This window comes from Ammospiza caudacuta, chromosome 23 (genome assembly GCF_027887145.1).
Source record: "Ammospiza caudacuta isolate bAmmCau1 chromosome 23, bAmmCau1.pri, whole genome shotgun sequence".
Taxonomy (NCBI): domain Eukaryota; kingdom Metazoa; phylum Chordata; class Aves; order Passeriformes; family Passerellidae; genus Ammospiza; species Ammospiza caudacuta.
The window spans coordinates 3,087,027-3,107,202 of NC_080615.1; the positions used below are offsets into that span (position 1 = coordinate 3,087,027).

Genomic DNA, 20,176 nt, shown 5'->3' on the forward strand with positions numbered 1-20,176 from the left:
GCAGGGCTGGAGGCACAGCTCCTCTGCTCCTTCCCCAGCTGAGGAGGCTGGAGCTGAAATGCCAGCCCCTTTCCCTTGCTGGCAGCAGTTTCCTGCTGAGGATCAGCATTTCCCCACGGAGGTTTGTGCCCACAGTGTCACTTGGGCTGTCACTCACTTTGGACACAGAACAGGCCAGTGGCACTAAAAGCAAGGGGAGGGCAGAGGCTGGTAAGGTGTCACAGTGATCCTGAGCAGGGGGTTCTGGCACAGGGTGAATTAACCCTCTGGCAGCAGGGGTTTGCTCTTTGGATGTTTTCCCCCCTTCCATATACAGCAAGCTTTGCACAGACACATCCTACAGCTTCTGTAGGGTCTTATACCCATAAGCCCCTAAGGTGGGATAAACCCATCTGGCCTGGGTTTATCCCACCTCTGTCAGGTTCCCTTTGGAGCTGAGGAGCAGCTCAGCCCACTAAAACCTCCCTGGGTGTTGCCAGTGCAGCATCCTCCACTTGGAAAAGGCTCAAAGGGGACCTGAGCTCCTCAGCAGCGCTTCCATGGATGTGTCCCCATCTGCTTTAGCACCATGAACATAGGGCTGGAAGCCCAAAGAGGCTCCCTGGTGTCCCAAGGGTGGCAGGGGACCACATTAACCTTTTCTCTCCCCTCCCCTGAGGCACTGCCAGCCCCTGCCAGCCCATTTGCTGGCACAGCATCCCAGTGCCAGGCTGGAGCAGCAAACAGCTCTGGTGCACATCCCACCTCAACACCCCCGCCCACACACCTCTGCAGCTTCCTGGACAGCTCTGGGATGGGGAGGGGAGAGTTTGGGAATTTACAGGCTTTGTTTTGCTGCAAGCACACGGGCAGGAAGGGGAAAGGGAGAGTAATTAGCTGTCGCCGTTGTTCTGTACCTGCGATGGCGGTTGAAATTAATGGGAAGCAGCAGAAGTCAGGGCGACGTGAACCGACTCCCAACCAGGCCTCCTCTTTGCTCCCTTCAGATCTCTCTATCTGCCAATCTTCTCGCGGCTTTTGATGTCTGTTGTGTGTCTGTGGGGTGTTTTTTTGCTGCTATTATTTATCACTCGCAGTGAGAAAGAGAATCTTTAAAGTGGCAGAAGAAAATGGGAAGGTTTAATATTGCAGGAGGCAGAGTCCCTGAGCATTTCGGGCTCCTGAGCTGATGATTATTTTTGTGGAGCGATGGGGAGCTGGTGCAGGCAGGGAGGGCAGTGATACCAATCTCATTCTGTGCATCCACACAGAGCTCTTACCCCCAGGGCTGGCAGAGACCTTTGCAAATAATGTTATCTTTGGTGGCAGAGGGAGACATGTGCAGCCACCCTCCAGCACCAGCTGCAGCTCTGGGACCACTGCACTTTCAAAGGAAAGTGTGGGACTGACAGACAGACACATAGACATAGCTGGGAAGAGGGAGACAGCCCTCCCAGCTGCTGCAAGGTGTTGAGCACAGCAGTTGTGAGCAGCTCCTCATAGCTGAGGGATGTTGCAGAAGTCCAGCAGGTGCTACAGCAGGAGCAGAGGTCAGGAGGAGCCAGGGGACATTTGTTTGTCAGCCACCCAAGCGATGGTGCTGCCCCACTTCTTCCCATCCCACGGCCAGACTGGGATCACAGCAAGTGCAGTCCAAGCAAATTCCACCCACCCCTGCTGCTGCCTGAATCCAGCTCTGTGAGTGGCAGCCCCACCATGCCCCCGCTCCTGCTGAGAGCCATCCCACAGCCATCCCAAGCTCAGAGCCATCCCACAGCATGCCCTGTGCTCACCTCCTCGTGCTTCCCCCTGAGCACTGTTTGTTTGTTGGCTCAGGAAGGCAGGAAAGCCCTTGCTCAGTAAATACTGTTTTATCTCTGAACAGCAGCTCGCTGTCGCTCATCAAATATTAATCCAAACTCAACTGCTTCTTAACAAGGTTTTCTTTGAAGGCTGGAACACACCTGGTGGGAGGCAGTCCTGGCTTCCCCCTGGCTTTGTCCAGGGAAAACAAAGGGACAACAACAGGGAAAAGCTCCCTGGTCTGGTTCCTCCACTCTTCTCCATAGGATTGGCATTTCCCACCCAGCTTTAGGAAAATAAGTGGATGAAGAGCTCAAGTGCCTTTGGTGTCTCCAAGGTTCATACATGCCCAGGTACAGGTTTGGGGTGTTTTGGCTGCTGGCCTTGGGAAAAAAAAAAGTGGCAGAATTTTGTAGATACAGAAAGATTTCACCTGATATCAAGGAGCTGTGAGAGAGAAAGAGAACATCACAATGTGCATCATCTGTGCTCTGCCTTACACTGTGCAGCTTGGAGGCATTCCTCCCACGGAGACACATTCCCACAGTTTGTTTGAACAAACCTGGGGAGAAATTCAAACTCCACAGAGCTTTGCTGCTCTTTACCCTTTGAGCCTTGTCTGCACCATTTGGGGACCTGCTGGCATCTCACCAGATTTATTCATGACATGCCTCAGCTCCCACGGGGGAGTCAAGTTCTGTAAGAGCACGTGCCCCATGTCCTGCTGGAAATGGCTTGGAAGTTTGCTCAGACACTTGAACCAGCTCCCACGTGGCTCAGCATTGCTTTGGTGCCTGGCAAAGAGCAGGAAAAGCAGCAGAAATCTGGGAAAGCTTTATCAAAGGGATGGGGAATGGAGGAGGGAGTGAGCAGCTGCTCAGCCCTTGCTTGGCTTGGCAGAATTACTGCACTTTCCCTGCCCCAGTGGATGTGGCTGGATGGACCAACTCCCTGCCAGGAGCACTTCCATCATCAGTCAGTCGTGGGCTCAGCACACAGACCCAGATCCTCCAAAACAAATCCCAAGGAAAGAGCCAAGAGACATTCCAGCCATCCCTGAGTGGTTGGTTATGGCATAGGGGGAAGCCCAGAATGAAGGTCAGCAAGTTATAGAATCACAGAATCAATTAGGTTGGAAAAACTCTCTAAAATCATTGAGTCCAACTTTTACCACTGCACTTCCAAGGCCACCACTAATCCAGGTCCCCAAGTGTCACATCCACACATCTTTTAAATTCCTCCAGGGATGGGAACTCCACCACTGTCCTGTTTAAAATGTCTGATCCACATTTTAGTCAAGAAATGTCTCCTAATATCCAATCTAAACCTTCCTTGATGAAATTTGAGGCTGTTTCCACCCCTTCCACATCACTGATTCAGATGGAATTCCAGGGAATCCCAGCCCTAATTCCTCACCCTCACTTCCCAGGGATCAGACCTGTTCCCATGCCAGAGGTCTGTCCCCAGGGATACATCCTTAGCAGGTAAAAAGGGAAGGTGAAATAAAACTGCCTCCCACATCCAGGTAGGGAGGAGAGCTGGGCTCATGGATGGGTGCACCCTGTTCCATCTGAGCATGAGGATCTATAATGTCTCTAATAGAGTCAAGGAATTCAGGTCTTAGGGAAGGAAGAGTCACAAGAATTGTTTGCTGCTGCCAGGTCGGATGAGCAGAAGAAATCACCCCAGACAGTGGGAGCAAGATGTCTCTGTTCCACCAAGATCTCCATTGCTTCTTTGCTTGGTCAGTCAAGCTGTGGATGTGCACAGATCCCTATTCTGGCTGAAAGGCCAGGAAAGGCCTGTTTGGTGTTTAACACCCTTTCATGACACCAGAGTTGTCCCTACCTCTTCCAGTCAGCTGAATAAATTCACACTGTATGGAATAAATCCATAGGCTGTAAAGGCCAGAAGGGATTATTGGATTGTGGGAAGCTGATCAGAGATTCAGGGCAATGATTTCATTGGCAACTTTTGAGAGAGAAGTGGCAAATGATCCATTTAATAGGCACTGCCTCCAGCCAAGCCAGAACAGGGGCTGTTTTCCCTCTTCTGGCACTATAAAACCTGGATATATTTTAATATGCAATTCTGGTGGCTTTGAAAAGTGTCTCCTGGGAGTGTTTTTGTGTTCCTTGCATTCCTCTGCCTGTTCCTGGAAGGCCCAGGATAAAAGTGATCAACCCCTCGTGCCTTGCATTCCCAGAGCTTCTGATCACCAAGACCACAACCAGGGAGGAGGATCTGCCATATTAACTCCTATTAAATTACAATCATACCTGTCTTAATATTTAAAAGGGACTGTCAAGGGTTTGAAAGGCTGCAGGGCCCCAGTGGCTGCAGACAAGGTGTGAAGTCTGTGGGTGCACAGGCACTTTTCTCCACATTGATTGCACTCAGTGTCCCTCTCACAGGAAAATCACCCAGATTTCTCCTCCAGGGTCTGCACCGGGACCCTTCCAAGGCTGGTTTGGATGGGCCTTGGAGCAGCTTGGTATGGGGGAAGGTGTTGGAATGAAATGAGCATTAAGGTCCTTTCCCACCCAAACTGTTCTGGGATTCTATGGGATCATCTGGGATTCTACTCCAACCCAAACTCTCTTCTGGGCCAGCCCCACAAGAGCATCTGCAGAGTCTCAGGGTGCCCAGAAGGCTGCAGAGAGATGAGGTGGGGAGCAGCTCAACACATGTTTGGTCCAGACCAGAGGCATTTCAGCATCTTGAAACGGAATGGTCACTTTGGTTTTGCTGCCATTTCTTGGCACACTTTGGACCTTCTGCCCCCCAGCCAGCTCCCTCCTCCAGCCCAGCCTGGGAAAGTTCTCATTTCTGCCAGTGTGCAGTTTTTGTTGCCCTGCTCCCCCTCTCCCATCTGCTGTGTCCCCTGCAGTGGCCGTGGCTGCCGTCTGTCCAGCCGCAGGATGCTGGCAGCCCATCTGCTGTCCCTGGGCAGGGCTGCCACCTCCCCTGCTGCTCCCCCAGCCAAACCTGGCAAGGAGGGAAGAGAAGCTGCAGTGGGGAAGGGGCCCGCAGGCATTTCACAGCAGTAACAGAATAAATCTAATTTATAGACATAGCAAAATGCAGCTAAAGCAGGAGTTGAAATAAATGCAAAGCACACTGAGGTCTCAAGTTATCGGCACTGTAACATTTTTCCTGACTATCTCTGTTTTCCTGCCTGGGTTTGTCTTTGTAGCTTCCTCCCAGACAACTGGACCTTTGCTCTGAAGTGAAAATGAAAGCTGGGGGAAAAAAAAATACCAGGAAATGAATTCTTCAGATCTCCTTCGTGATGCATCAGCCCCATCTGCCAGCTCCCTGTGACAGGGAGCAGAGCATGGCTGGTGGCAGGTGGAGAGACAGGCTTTAGAAAAAGGAAATAAAGTAAAATAAAAGGCACAACTATCCCTGCAACTGGGAAGTGAGACTGGGCTGCTGGGGGGCCTCTGCCAAGGCACAGAGGTGAGACTGGGAAGACAGGGCTGGAAGAGCCTTCACTCATGGAGGTGTGAGGACAGGGAGATTTGTCTTCCCATTCCCTGGCTTGTCAAGGTAATGGGAACAAGCAGGTGGGAGATGTTCAGAGGCAGCTGAACTAATTAGGAGAGAGAATAGAGGGGAGAGGGTCTGATGGAGGGGGGGAAAGGAGGGAAGGAAAACGCTTTGTACTGGTGAGCACCATCCCTGACACAGAGATGATGAAAGTACCAGAGCAGAGTGATGGAGCAGCCAGCCCGGGGCTGGATGGAGCCTCTGCCACGGTGGGGCTGCCAGAGAGGTTTGGGGGTTCCAGGAGAGCTCACAGAAACATGGGGTGCCCCATGGTGGGTGGTGCTCATCTCCATCCCAGCCAGGACCACCAGCATCCCAGGAGTCAGCAGCACTGGGACTTTTCCAAACTCTGCTCCAGCCCTTTCCCAGCCTCAGAGTGAACCTGTCCCCATCTCATTTCCTGACCTTGGGGCTGTGGGTGTGTGCTCCCAGCCTTGTCAGTCACCCCTCCTTCCAGACTTGCTCCTGGAGCTGGGAATGAGATTCAGAAGGGAGCATCCTTGCCTCCTCTGGCCAGATCTCCTCTCCCTTTGCAAGAAGTGGCAGCTTTTTGTGCCTAATTTAGCAGTCTTTAATCTGAGTTATTCCAAACCACACTTGCCACTTCCTTCATGCATTCCCGCAGGATGATGGGCTGATTTCACAGAACGAAAAGCCTTAAGCAAATCTTGTCACACAAGAAAATTGATTTTTCAAAACTGACTTTTACAAGATTACTGGTGGTTTTTTTCCTCCTCATCTTTCTTCTATATCGTTCCCTTCCAGTCTCACGAGGTGGCTTCAGATCTAAGGAAATTAGAGATGCTGTGACTAAATTGAAAATGTAAAAATGGGGAGAAAGAGGGGAAAAAAAGACACCCAGCACCTCCTCTGCTGCTGCCTCTGAAGGATAGAGCTGCATGTGCTTGTGAAGGAGCAGAGCTGTCTCCTTGACCTCTCCCACTGCCATGACATCAGTGCCACATCACAGCAGAGTCTGTCCAAGGATTATGCCAACACCTCACAGGCAACATCCCCTGATGGCCATTCCTTGGTGATCCCAAGCTAGATCGTGGGGTTTTTTCGTTCTCTCCCTCAATCTGTACATATTATTTTATCTTTTGGAATTAAAAAAACAGTTTCCCCCTGCTGCTTGGTTCAGAGACATCTCAATGTGTTTTGTTAAAAAAAAGAAGACAGAGGAAGAGTTGCCTTGAAGTTGTTTCAGACAGCTTAAAATATGCTAAGCTTTTGTGTTTCTGCCACATAAATAATGAATCCTCTTACAGCTTCTGAGTCAGGAAAGATGTTGATTTAAGAGGCCTTCAGCTCTGTTTGAGGCTTTTCTGCCAAAAAGGGAGGAATGTGACCAGGGACGAGCGAGGCATGAAGGATGAAGCAGAGTGTGCAAGGAGGATGTGGGATAGGGACAGAGGTGGCACCACCACAGCCCTGCAGCAGCTGTTCTGAGGGATTTCCCTCCTTGATTCCCTCTTTACTCCTTTATTGCAGACTGTGGGGGCTAGAGATGTGTTTAAATAGAGAACAAATCTGTGAGCATCTACTTCTGTCACTATCTCTGCCCCAGTAAACCAGTGGGGGTTTGGTGACTGCAGCAGCATCAGTTGTTGATCATTTGACTCATCCCCCAAGTGCCACCCTTGGGGAAGGAGTCAAATGAACAACAGAACAGTCAGGAGAGCTGCAAAATGTGGGCCAGCAGGCATGGCAGGAGAATGGGAAACCCAGTGGGTGCTGGTGTCCCCAACACACCCAGTGGGTCCCCAACAAACCCTGTGGGTCCCCAACACACCCAGTGGGTCCTCAACAAACCCCGTGGGTCCCCAACAAACCCAGTGGGTTCCCAACACACCCAGTGGGTCTCCAACAAACCCAGTGGGTCCCCAACACACCCAGTGGGTCCCCAACACACCCAGTGGGTTCCAGAACAAACCCAGTGGATCTCAGGTGCCCTCCAGGACCGTGTGCCCATGTCACCTCCCCAGTACCATGACCAGACACTGGCAGAGGGCTCAGCTGCTGGAATGTGGATCCATTGCAGAGCTGGAGCTGGCAGGTCAGGCTGAGTTCATCAGGAAACAGCAAAAAGAGGAGCAAGGGCCAATCTGGCCCAGGCTGAGCTAGGGCAGGAGAGCCTTTCCTCCCCAAACCTGTGTGACAATGGAACCTTTGCCAAGAACATGCTGTGCATCCTGAGCATCCTCTCCACCTGGCTTGGCACAACTGTTTGGGGTACACAGCACCTACCCTTGCACACCCCATCCCAGGGAGACCCCAAAGGAGTTCTGGGATTGCGGAGTAACCCTGTTCACTTCAGCTCTCAAAAATACCCTTGGCTTTCTGTTCCATTCTAGAAACTGCTGGCAAATATTAAAGCAAAGAGAAAAGGCAGGGTGGTGTCTCTGGGTTAGAAAGTTGTTGGTAAAGCATCAACCAGCATTTATTGCTTAGCTCCACTTTGTTACTGAAGTGGGTAGTGAAGAACTTCATGGTTGTTACTTTTGGAGATGTCTTTTTTTTTTTTTTTTTTTTTTTTAATACTGTTTCATGTTGTTCTGTGGAGAAGTTGATAAATAATCACAGAGCTCTCTGGGTCAGTCTGTAGTACCAGGATAGAACCACACTGGGTTGTTTGCCCATGACATGGCTGAGAAGGGCAGAGCTGTGCCAGGGTGTCAAGGGCACTCCAGAGGTTTGTGAGAGAAGAGGGACTTGACCAGAATTTTGGGGATGGATGGATGGATGGATGGATGGATGGATGGATGGATGGATGGATGGATGAGGGAGCTGGGGTTGTTTCAGCTGACAAAAAGGAGGCTCAGGAGAGACCTTATTGCTCTCTACAGCTGCCTGAAAGGAGCTTGTGGTGAGGTGAGGGTTGGTTTCTTATCTCAAGTAATGAGTAATAGAATAAGAACAAACAGCCTCACGTTGCACCAGCAGAGGTTTATACTGGATGTTAGAAACAATTCCTTCCCCAAAAAGGTTGAACAGCCCTGACACAGTCTTTAGAGGGAGGGATTTAGGTGTGTAGCTGTGGCACTTGGGGACACAGGTTAGTGGTGGCCTTGGCAGTACCAAGTAAGGCCCAGACTCAATGGTCTTGGAGGTCTTTTCCAAACTGAGCAATTCCGTGATTCCATGGATGAATTTCCTACTGAAAAGATGAACGATTTTTGGTGAACTCCTAGCTTTATTCTACTCCCCTGTGAGCTGCCTGTGTGTTTGCATTAGCACAAGGGAACACTTTGGATATTTATTATTCCTCCTCATGACTTGCCAGATCCCCAAGCTGCTCACACTCCAGCCAGCAGAAATCCAAGTTCCTTACACAGAAATCCCTGCCCTTGGCATCTTCTGTGAGGAGATTCCCACAAAATGAGGGGTCAGCCCATCTCACCCGGCTGACTCAGCTGCCTCTGTTGATAATCCTGATGTGAACCTGATATCCTGTTGATAATGCTAATGTCAACCATCTGATCTAGACACAGTTGAGCCCTGCATAATTAACTGTTCTGGCAGGGCAGGCCAGGGAACCTGCCAGAGAAGGGGCCGTGCCTCACACCAACCTGAGGACATGCCAGGAGTCACACAGAGCACAAGGGATGGGAACAGTGGCTGTCATAGGGAAGGAGGGGCTTTAGGGGCATTGCTGGGGCTGGAAAGTCAGACAGAGCCGGCTCAGGCTGGTGGGCACCATTTTTGGTGGCCCAAAGCATTGCCTGGGCTGTTTGACATGTCCAAGGTTGGCCACCATCCTTGAAGAGTCAATACAAACTTGGCCCAAGGTCTGTCTGCTTTCGCCATGCCAGAGAGAGGGCAGACCCTCTCATGCTGCAGAGATCAAACCACAAAACCCTTGAAAACATCCCAAAGTCAGGACCAGGTCAAAGCCTCAGAGGAGCTTTAGGAGCCAGCCAAGAAAAAGAAAATCCTTGGAGAAGACCCAGACACCCAGCAACTCTCTGCTGCATGAGTTCCACGTGCAGAAAGGCACAAGCCATTCCTGCCTGCTGTGCCAATCATTTCTGCCCTGAAATGTGTGGATTTGGCAGTTCCAGTGATCTAGAACATGAGGTCCCAGTCCAGCATCACTTTCAAGGTCCCCAAGAGCAGCTTTCTTATGCTGATGAAGACCTGTGAGTTTCTGTCTCCATTCACCATTGTCTTTTTCCTGCCAGTCTCAAAGGAATTTCACATCGAGGTGTAAAGCTGCAAAGGCCTCAAGCACAGGTGGAAAATAAGAACTGGAATAGAGGGAAAGGCAAGTTCCAGCAGCTTCACAGCATCAGGATTCACTTTGCACTGAGGAGGAGTATAAACATAGCAGAGAATGAGCTCCTCAAGATGCCAGCATCCATAAATCTGGTTAAAGACATTCTGCTATGGGGGTGGAGTGGGGTAGGAAGACCCCAGAAAGGACTAATCCTGTTAAACGATTTGAGAAAACACAGACCACGTGATGAAATTGGATTACCCAAAATAATAGTTAAGCTATTAGTCATGTCTATTGTGTGGCTGGGTAAGTCAAGATGATGTAGGCAGGGAAAATGAAATGCAGCATCACTGCCAAAGGGGTAGAAAACTCCCCGAGGAGAGGTGACACCTCCAAGCTCATCCAGGACTGGGGGGTGACTCACAGCCCCAGTGTTTCCCCAGGATAAGCAGTTTTGGCAGCTAGCTGTCATAGTCTGAATGGTTTTAAACTTTCTCTGCATACATTAAAATGAGGTATTTAGTGTTCATAATTTAACTTGGGGGGAGAAGTACAATTTTCATATGATTTCATGACTCTGGGGCCAAAGATTCTTAAATCTTAGGTTCTCTCCTTAGAGGGAGAAGGAGTTCTTGTAAAAGAAGGTGAATCTGTGAAAGGGAAGGGGCAGAAAAACATCCTCAGTGCCAAGAGAAGTGCCAAACTGGGATTAATGGGGACAGGTTTGGTGCCCAGCCCTGTCATTGATGGGGTGGAGGAGAAGGGGGAATTTTAAACAGCAGGATTAAAACAGCACTTCTAAAGCATCTGCATTTTGTTTTGATCTGTCACAAAAGCAGCTCAATTTGCAGGAGGAATCATCCAGTCCATGAAGTTTGATGCTTTCCCTTTGAAACAGTAACAGCTTTCCCAGATTTTTCAAGTAACAGCCTCTCTGGTTTCCTTTAAGAGGAGGGACAAGGGTCCTTCACAGCCCCTGGTGCAGGGAAGGACCAGGGGGACACGGTGGGATGGGCTTTGGCCACCTCTCTGTCTTGGTTTGAAAAGAGAGGTGTTGCTAAGGAAGGCAGGAGCCTTCCTTGAAAAGGAAAATGTAAGCCCCCTCCCTCTGAATTATTATAATTTTGAAATTAAGAGGCTCTCAGGCAAAGATATGGGTGGAGGAATAACAGTTCTTTAATAGGAAAATGAAAAATACAAATGCAATAGTACAAACAAAAAAAAAAAAAAAAAAAGAAGGCTGACAGAGTCATAACAGGAACTGCCCTGTGTGCCAGGGAGGTGTCCCAGCCCCATCCCAGGGGGGCTCAGCCCTCCTGCAGTGCCAGCTGTGGCTCTGCTGCAGCAGGGATCCTGCACAAGGGGGGAGTTTTCCTCTGCAGCTCCAGGGCTGCTGCAGATGGGCCTGGGCTCCCTCTGGCCATGCAGGGCAGCACAAAGCTGCTCCTCTGGCAATGCAGGGGGCAAAGGCTGCTGGGGTGTCCCAAAGCTCAGATTGGATCCAGGTAGGAATGCTTGGCTCCTCCCCTGGGCGGAGCATCTCCCCATGGGATGCTGGGATTGGCTCAGCCATGCAGGGACACTCACTGGCCATGGACAGCAGATAATTAATAATTAATGGCCCATGAAGAGCAGAGATCTCCTGGAGGGAGGATTGGCTGTGGGAGAGATAAAGAAAACTGCCCAATGAACAGCAGAGAACTGCCCCAGCTCTGACAGATGGTGAATAGAACACACAGCCCCATTTCCAGCCTAAGACACCCCCAAGGTTTGATCTCTGGCTCCCATCAGTAAACACCTAAGAGGTGATGATTTACCATGGGCTTGGCCAGACCACAGCATCCATGGCCAGGGTCTGTCAGTGCTGCTGGCAGCTGGCATCACCTCAATGCTGTGGGAAGTGCCCACACTCAATGCCCGTGAACAGCAGAGATCTCCTGGAGTGAGAATTGGTTGTGGAATAGATAAAACTTCCCAATGAACAGAGAATAACTGCCTCACCTCTAGCGGATGGGAAATAGAATCCCCCAAACCATGCCTGACAACCCAGGGCACCCTCCCTGCTGCTCAATCCAGCATCCCCAGTCCTCGCAGGTCTAACACGCTCTGCCCACGCTGGGTGCACCTTTGGGCAGGGTTTATTCCCCCCGTGCCCTGGCCAAGCCCTGCCCCTGGGCTCTGGGACCCCTGGGTGTCTCTGGAGCTCTGTGCAGCCCAGCTGCAGCCCTGGCAGTGCTGCTCCATTGATTACCTGCACGGCTCATCAGCCCTCTCCAACTATTCCCCACGGTTGATCAGTCAAGTCATTGACAAGTTAACAGCTTTGTTTACTTCTCCCTCTCGCTTCTGCAGCCAATTTGTTCTGATCACTGTGCTGAGAGAAAGGCTGTTTTGATTGGTTTCTCACCCAAAATGAACCATGGTGGGTGCATGGACTGGTGGCATGGCTTTAATTGTGTCACCTGGGAGAGAGAAACCTTCTCACCCCACTTCTTTCAGGTGCCTGTGCCTTGGGCAGCCCAGACCTGACCCCAGGGTGTCCCTGTTAATTTCTCCTCCAGTACCCCAGCTGAGCTCTCATTGAACATCTTCAGGTGTGATTTGGGCAGCTCTAAGTAGCTCCTCATGGATTTTTCCCACCCACGGGACCTGCTGATGGTGAGGAGGAGATGCAAAACCCAGGCACTGCCCTTGAAGCCTGCAGCTGATGAGCAATCAGGCTCATCCCAGCCTCCTGGCTTGGCAGAGTGGGAGCACTGGAGCCGAGATGAGATGGAAAATCAAGCCAGAATTTTCCTCTGCAGTGAGGTGTTATTATTATCATCAAAATCCCGGAGTGTTTAAAAACAATCCAACTCCAGTAGCAGCAACTGGTGCATCGTGGTGAGCGCAATCAGACACCAAACATGTCCTTGTCAGGGGTAAAAATCTGAAATCTGGGGAAAGGTTGCAATCTTTCTCCTTGTTTATTTGATTTAAAAAAAAATAAAAAGCATATGGGGAAAAAGTAGGGAGGAGGAGATGAGGAAAGTTGGCATCTCTGCATCTGAGCTGTAGCATTCCCACCATTAGAACTTGAGGCTCACTTTGTGGTAGAGCCAAGATCCCTAAATTGGGATAGAGAGGTTTGGGAAGAGGTGATCACTGCTGCAGCTGTGTGTGCATGGAGGTTTGTCAGGATGGGAGCTGGAGGTTTGGAAACCTTTCCTTGAGTACAGTGGATACGATACACAAGGAAATACCTTTCCATGTGCTTTCTTCCCCAGTAGTCAGCCCAGGTGAGGCCACATCTCAAATCCTGTGTCCAATTTTGGGCCCCTTACCCCAAAAAAAGACATTGAGGTGCTGGAGCATGTCCAGGGGAGGGAACAGAGCTGGGAAGAGAGGCTGAGGGAGCTGGAAAGGGGCTCAGCCTGGAGAAAAGGAGGCTCAGGGGGTACATTGTGGCTCTGCACAGCTCCTGACAGGAGGGGACAGCTAGGGTGAGGGCCAGGCTGTGCTCTCGGGGAACATGGACAGGACAGGAGGAAATGGCCTCAGGTTGCCCTAGGTCAGGTTTAGGTTGGATATTAGAGAAGATTTTTTTATGGAAAAGGTTGTCAGGCATTGGCACAGGCTGCTCAGGGCAGGGGTGGCATCACCATCTGTGGAGGTGTTAAAGAAACCGTGTGCTTGTGGTGCTTGGGGACCTTGGGGTCAGTGCAACCTTGGCTCTGCTGGTCAGCAGCTGGACTGATGCTCTCAGAGCTCCTTTCCAAGCTGAACAATTGCCTGGCTCTGTGGTTCCACAGCCCAGCCCCATGCTGCAGGGCCAGCCCAGGCTCAGGAGAATCCTCAGGGCTCTGAGCTGGATGCAGCCCAGGCTGGAGGCACAGCTGGGTAATGCGGATGGGGAGAAGTTACCCAGGGCCTGCTGCTGACAAATGAACCCACACTCAGAGTGGGAGGTGGAGGAGCCACATGAGCCCCACACGTCTTCATTAGGCAGGGAGAAGAGGAACAACCCCATACATCACCATTATGAAAATTTACACGTAATAAAGAAATAATTTGTGCAATGCATCACACGCGGGGGGCACCGCGACACCGCTTGTGTTGGGAACCTCACTCCATCATTTCTCACAAGGCTGGCACCAGCAGGAGCCATCCATTGTTCCTGTCCCCTTTGGACCTCCAAAGGATGCCAGAATGTCAGCCTCAAAACATCCATCCTGTGGAGGATACCAAGGCTCTGGAGCCTCGGGGGTTTGGGGTGGTGCTCAGGGCATCCCACTGGGGACAGCTCTGCTGTGAGGGTGAGAGGAGGGGACTGTCACATCACACCCAGGAACTGAAGGTACTGCTGGCAATAAAGCAACAAAAACCCATTCTCTGAGCAATTTGTAGCAATTAATAGCCATTCCTAGGAATGAAATGTTAATTAATTCTTTCCCTGAGCCATGCATTTATTTAAGGTATTTGTGGGTGTTCTTGGTACTTTTATTAAGCAATTAAAATGCGTCCAAGAAAATATTTATCCATTTTAAGTAATTCTTAGTAAACACGATTTATATGGCAAGCAACCACTTTATTTTGCATTGTTAATTAAAACCGACGACACACTCCACTTCCCCCGGTGATTCGCCACCAGAGCAGCCAAGAGTACTGCTCTGGAGCTGCTGGCAGCTCCAATATCCTCCCTCAGAACCTGCAGGGTGGATTTGTGCAGTGCTTGATGGGGCATTTCAGAGCCCCAGCAGCCCCTGTTACCCCCCAGGAGTCCCTGTGATGCTGTAAGGAGCCGTGGCCTGATGAAGACCTTTCTGAAGAAGATTTTGTTGAGTCCTACAGCTTTCCCAGGGCTGGGAAGTTGGTAGTTTGTTCCCACACGCTGGGTGTTGAAGGATTAGAAGCCCTTGTAGGGCAGACAGAGAGGGGTGTTTGTTCAGGTGAGCGTGAGCAGGGATGAAGTATTCATGAGCAGGGATGTTAACAATGCTCCTCCAAGGACTGACACCCTGTGGGTGTCCTGGTTTAGGGCAAATTTGGGAGAGAATCTCCAAAAGGGGGCCCCTCCAGAAAGCAAACCCACATGGTCCCTGCCGACAACTGGGTTGGGAAGGATTCCTCGGAGAGAAGTGGAAAGAACCTGTTTATTTATCAGGCACAGCACCCCCAGCACACAGAATGAACGATACCAGGTGACACCACTCTGTCATTGCTCTGAAAAAGATGACAAATTCAGAAAGTCTCTCCTGTGGATGCTCACTCTGTTATCAGTCCCTCAGGCACTGGGAAAGGCTGCGGCCCAGAGCAGGCCCCGCTAGGCCACAAGGTGCAAACTCTTGGTGCTCCCCAGGTCCCAGACCAGAGCAGGCTCGATTTGGTTGAAAAAAAGGAAAGGAGAAACAGCCCAGGAAGAAATTTGGACTGTTTAGCTAAACTAACTAAGGAGCAGAAGTAAGAGCAAACAGAAGCAAGGCAGAAGCAAGAGCAAGAGCAAAGCGAAAAGCAAAAGCAAAAAAGCAAAAGCAGCACCATGTACTGCCCGTCTCTGTGTTCCACCAGGCTGATAAGAAAACCCAAACAGAACTTTCACTCTTCAGAGCCAGTCTTAAAAGCACAGAACATGATATCCAGCATAAACAGAACACATGAATGGGGATACAAGCATCATAACATCACCCTAGGACAGTGGGGTTTGCTGTGCTCTCACTGGGGAACTCTGTGGAGGCTTCACCAGCCTGGCAGCCCAGCCAGAAACAGGATTCATGGGGAAGAGGGATGGAACTGCTGTGCAGAAGGAGATGCAGCTGAGCATCCCTCTGAGAGCTGGGGAAGAGGCTCAGGTGTGTCATCCCAGCTCTTGGCAGACTTCCTTCAGAAACAAGAGCAGAAGAAATAAAAACACTAAGACATGAAAACCAAAACAAAGCCCCGGCATTGTTTAGGAGCTGACAAATCCCAAACTGTCCTCTCTTATTTGCTTGTGTGCACTCTTAGCTGGGAAGCAATCGATGGAGTCAGAAAAATGCTATTTCCCTGAAGAATGTCTCCTTAGAAAAGTTCCTCCCTCCCTCTTCAGTGTTAAAAGGACCCACTGCAGGTATTCTATTTTTTGTTCATTCTTTAATCGCCGGGTTTCAGTGCTGACTGTAATAACCCCTTTGAAACTTGGATCAAAATATCTCTTTCCTGGTTGAAATTTGTTTTCTTCCATCACTCAAGCAAATTCAATTTGCAGAAGATACTGAATTGGGAGGCACCTGGTACTCCCTCCAGAGAGGCCAGAGGAAAACAAAAGCACATTACAAATACGAGAAAGGAAACAACAGAATGAAACCCAGCCCACAGGGGAAGAAATGCCCATCTGGGGACACAGACTGAGATGGTGTTCAGTGAAAAGAAATGAAGATGAGAAAATCTGCACATCTCTGTCCTGGATACAGGCTGGGAGAGCTGGGGGTGCTCACTTGGAGAGGAGAAGCTCCAGGGAGAGCTCAGAGCCCCTGCCAGGGCCTGAAGGGGCTCCAGGAGAGCTGGAGAGGGACTGGGGACAAGGGATGGAGGGACAGGACACAGGGAATGGCTCCCACTGCCAGAGGGCAGGGCTGGATGGTATATTGGGAATTGGGAATTGTTCCCTGTGAGGGTGGGCAGGCCCTGGCACAGGGTGCCCAGAGCAGCTGTGGCTGCCCCTGGATCCCTGGCAGTGCCAAGGCCAGGCTGGACAGGGCTGGGAGCACCTGGGGTAGAGGAAGGTGTCCCTGCTATGGGACAAGATGAGCTTTAAGGTCCCATCCAACCCAAACCCTTCTGGGATTATGATTCTGTGATCTGCATTGGTCCCAATGGGGCAGGGTGAATTTGGAGCTGGGTACTCCAAAGGTGCCTGTCAGTGGCAGAGGGCAGGAAATGAAGACACCCCCACAGTCACCCTGTCGGGACCACCCAAGGGGCTCAGGGGCACTGGGAGAGGTCCCACAGCATCCCCTCTGCCTGTGCTGCCCTTCAGCCTAAGGGAGTCACACACACACAGTCCTGTGGGCAGGGTCCCCACAGACAGAGCCTCACCCCTCTCCTGGCACAGGGAGCCCCCTGCCCAGCCCTGCCCCTGCACTGGAGCCTAGCAAAGGGTGGGAATCAGCACAAGGAGTGATGACAGGCAAGGTGGTGGCCAAGTCATCCCGGGAGAGACTAAAGCAGGTGAATTTATAGAGTCTGGAACAGACCCTGAGTGGCACATTTGCTATCTATAAATACCTTCAAGGGAACAACATAAATGAAAGGAGCCCCTGATCTCCAGGCTGGCAGGACCAGGAGCACTGGCTGGGAGCCAGGTTGGTGCAGGCCATGGATACAGGAGGAAGAAATCACAGAGAGCCACAGCAGTGGAGGTGGTAGATGGGGCTGCAGAACCATCCTCCCCTCTTCTCTGCTCCTTTTTATTCAGGTTCTGTTTATAAATAACAACTGAATGGTTAATAGGTGAGCAAGGCACGTTATGGGCTCGTTAAAACCCTCAGTTAAAACCCTTCTGGCTGTCCACGAGCTCATCACAGGAAGCTTTACAAGAGAGTTATCAGCTGCCATTATTAAAAACCAATTTGACATTATAAAAGATCCATAATGCTCGTTCAGCCACATTGATTTAGCCTGTTAAGCCTTGGAAAACGGGAGCAAGAACCTTGATCTCTGCTAAAGCACAAAAAATTGGTGTTTGTGACACATCAGGAAATCCAGTTTTGCTGCAGCGATGGGTTTTGAGCAAATCCATAAAGCACCATGCCACGGTTGTTGGGAGGTGTTTTCCCAAGCAGCTGCGATGTATGTCAAACAGCTCTTGGAAACTTTGTTCTCTCTTTTGCAACATCCAGAAGGATCTCATCTGAGCTCTGCCCAGCTCAAACCCACCTCCAGACACTTCTCCACCTGGTTCCAATTCCCAGTGCTCTCCAGGAATGTTGGGAGGATGAACTGCAGGTGCAAGGACATGACCCCATAAGTCACTTTTATCCTCATCTTGAAGCCTCCTTCTTGCCCTTTGCACAGCAGGGAGGGTGCATTTGTGCAAAATATTTGTGCACAAGAGAAGCTCTGGATTGTCCACAAAATTGGTGCCACACCCTGTCCCATTGACTGCTGTAAAAAAATGGCTTCATATACCTGCTGCCTCCCCTGAGCACCTGAGGGGCAGAACAAGACCCTCCAGAGGCTGGAAAACTGCTCCAGGCTGGGAATCTCTGCAGGGACAACATTGTAAAAGGAGCTTAATGGAGCAGGAATATTTCTGACGGAGAGCATGGGGGATTTCCTTCCTTCCTTCCTTCCTTCCTTCCTTCCTTCCTTCCTTCCGCCACTTCCGCCACTTCCGCCACTTCCGCCACTTCCTTCCACCACTTCCTTCCTTCCTTCCTTCCTTCCTTCCTTCCTTCCTTCCTTCCTTCCTTCCGCCACTTCCTTCCGCCACTTCCTTCCGCCACTTCCTTCCGCCACTTCCTTCCGCCACTTCCTTCCGCCACTTCCTTCCGCCACTTCCTTCCTTCCGCCACTTCCTTCCTTCCGCCACTTCCTTCCTTCCTTCCGCCACTTCCTTCCTTCCTTCCGCCACTTCCTTCCTTCCTTCCTTCCTTCCGCCACTTCCTTCCTTCCTTCCGCCACTTCCTTCCTTCCTTCCGCCACTTACTTCCTTCCTTCCTTCCTTCCTTCCTTCCTTCCTTCCTTCCTTCCGCCACTTCCTTCCGCCACTTCCTTCCGCCACTTCCTTCCGCCACTTCCTTCCGCCACTTCCTTCCGCCATTTCTTTCCTTCCTTCCTTCCTTCCTTCCTTCCTTCCTTCCTTCCTTCCTTCCTTCCTTCCTTCCTTCCTTCCTTCCTTCCTTCCTTCCTTCCTTCCTTCCTTCCTTCCTTCCTTCCTTCCTTCCCTGAACCTTCCCAGAAGCTTCCTTCCCTCTTTCCTTTCATTCCTCTGCAGTTCCTGATATGAATTCAGGGCTTTTGGACCAGCAAACCAAACAGAAGACATCAGGACCATGTGTCTCTCCATTCTCTCCATCCCACAGGCTGTGCTAAGCTTTGGGCAGGAGGTGCCAGACCTGTGGCAGATGTCCCTGTCCCTCTGCTGCCCCATCCCCAAGGAACAGCCGCTCTCACAGCGCTGGCAGGTGCCTTCCACAGCCACCAGCAGTGTTCCTGTGGCAGGGCAAGGCAGATCCATGGGGAGTCAGGGGGGCAGGATGCTGAGCTCAGCCTTGCAGGCTTGGCTTGGGCTGCAATTCCCTCTGAGAGACATCACCAAAGCATCACTGCCTGTTCAGAGCTTGGGAGCAGCACCTGCCCCTCCATTTGTGCAGGTTTTTCCATACAGAACCTCCCTCATTAACACACAAAGCAGCCCTAGAAATAAAACCAGCACCTCCTGATTAATTATTGGAGGGGGAGGTGAGGGAGGCAGGGGAGGGAAGCTGAAGTGGCCAGTCAGCATCTGTTAAAAGTGCAGAGATAAATGGGAGGCGAGGGCAGGTCAGTGCATACAAATCACTGCCATCCACTGGGGAACACCTCTCAGAGTGCTGTGTCACCACGGGGAGGCTGAGCAGGTCACTGACAGGAGGCACTGAGGTTCACAGTGCTCGGGGAATTGGCTCTGGCAGCACTCAGGGTGTTCTCCAGCCTGCCATGCACCAGCATTCTGCTCTCTCTGCAGCCCCACTGAGGCACTCAGTGCCTATGGACCTTCAGCAGGAGCTCCCCGCAGCTCGATTTGTCCTTGGCTGCCTTTGGGGCAGCATTGGAGCAGTGGGGAGCCATGGCAGAGTGACAGGAACAAGCAGAGGGAGGCAGGAGACCGCTGGGAGGAGCAGGAGCAGATGCTGCTGGCCTTGAAAGGGACAGCTCTCCCCAAACCACGGCACCGGCCCCGTGTGGGGAGCAGCCTCTGCAGCTCTTTCAGCAGCTCCTTCCTTCTCCTTCAGCCTCTGCACCTCCTTCCTCTCTCCAGACCAGCTCCAGTGCCTGCATCCTTCCCAACCCATCCAGCACAACCAGAAGGGCAGCCCCACAACAACAAGGCAGAGACTCCTCAGGGAAACCCTCTTCCCTCCAATTTACCTGTTCTGTTTGGGGAGGATTATTATATGTTTTTTCCCAGGCTTTTTTTCCCTTCCCCAAAGAGTGGCTGGAGTTTCAGGCCGCCTGACAGCATCTCCGCCTTTCCCACCCGCTCCCGAGTGGCAGGTTGCCAGATGGTGCCCCATTAGGTCACATTTGCTCATTGTTTGGCAAACAGGGCTTAATTCAAGTGCTGAGTTGACAGCTTGTTCTCCAAGACAATTTGCAAGTTGCAGTGCTGCAAATGCCAGCTTGGCTTTTCGGGAAATGTTATTTCAGCTGCCTTAAAGGGATAAAGTTCTCTTTGACAGGGGAAAGAAAAAAGAAAAAAAGGAAGAAAAGGGCCAAAGCGGGGGGCAGCAGAAAATGTTTTTACTGGTTTTGATGTGTTGTTTGATGCCAGCAGTGTTGTTGGCAAGCCTTCAGGAAGGGTCTGTCATCCCCATCAAGTAGACACCCCTCCATGTCCCATTCCTCCCATCACTGAGGTCCTTCACTATCCTACAAAATGAGGTGTATTCCCACTGAAACAGGGTA

At 51.1% G+C, this 20,176-nt stretch overlaps 1 protein-coding gene across 3 annotated transcripts in view; it reads left to right on the forward strand.

Moving 5' to 3' along the window:
- The window catches only part of KIRREL3 (kirre like nephrin family adhesion molecule 3), a 412,450-nt gene that overhangs the window by 364,269 nt on the left and 28,005 nt on the right, over window positions 1–20,176 (forward strand). The window lies entirely within an intron of this gene.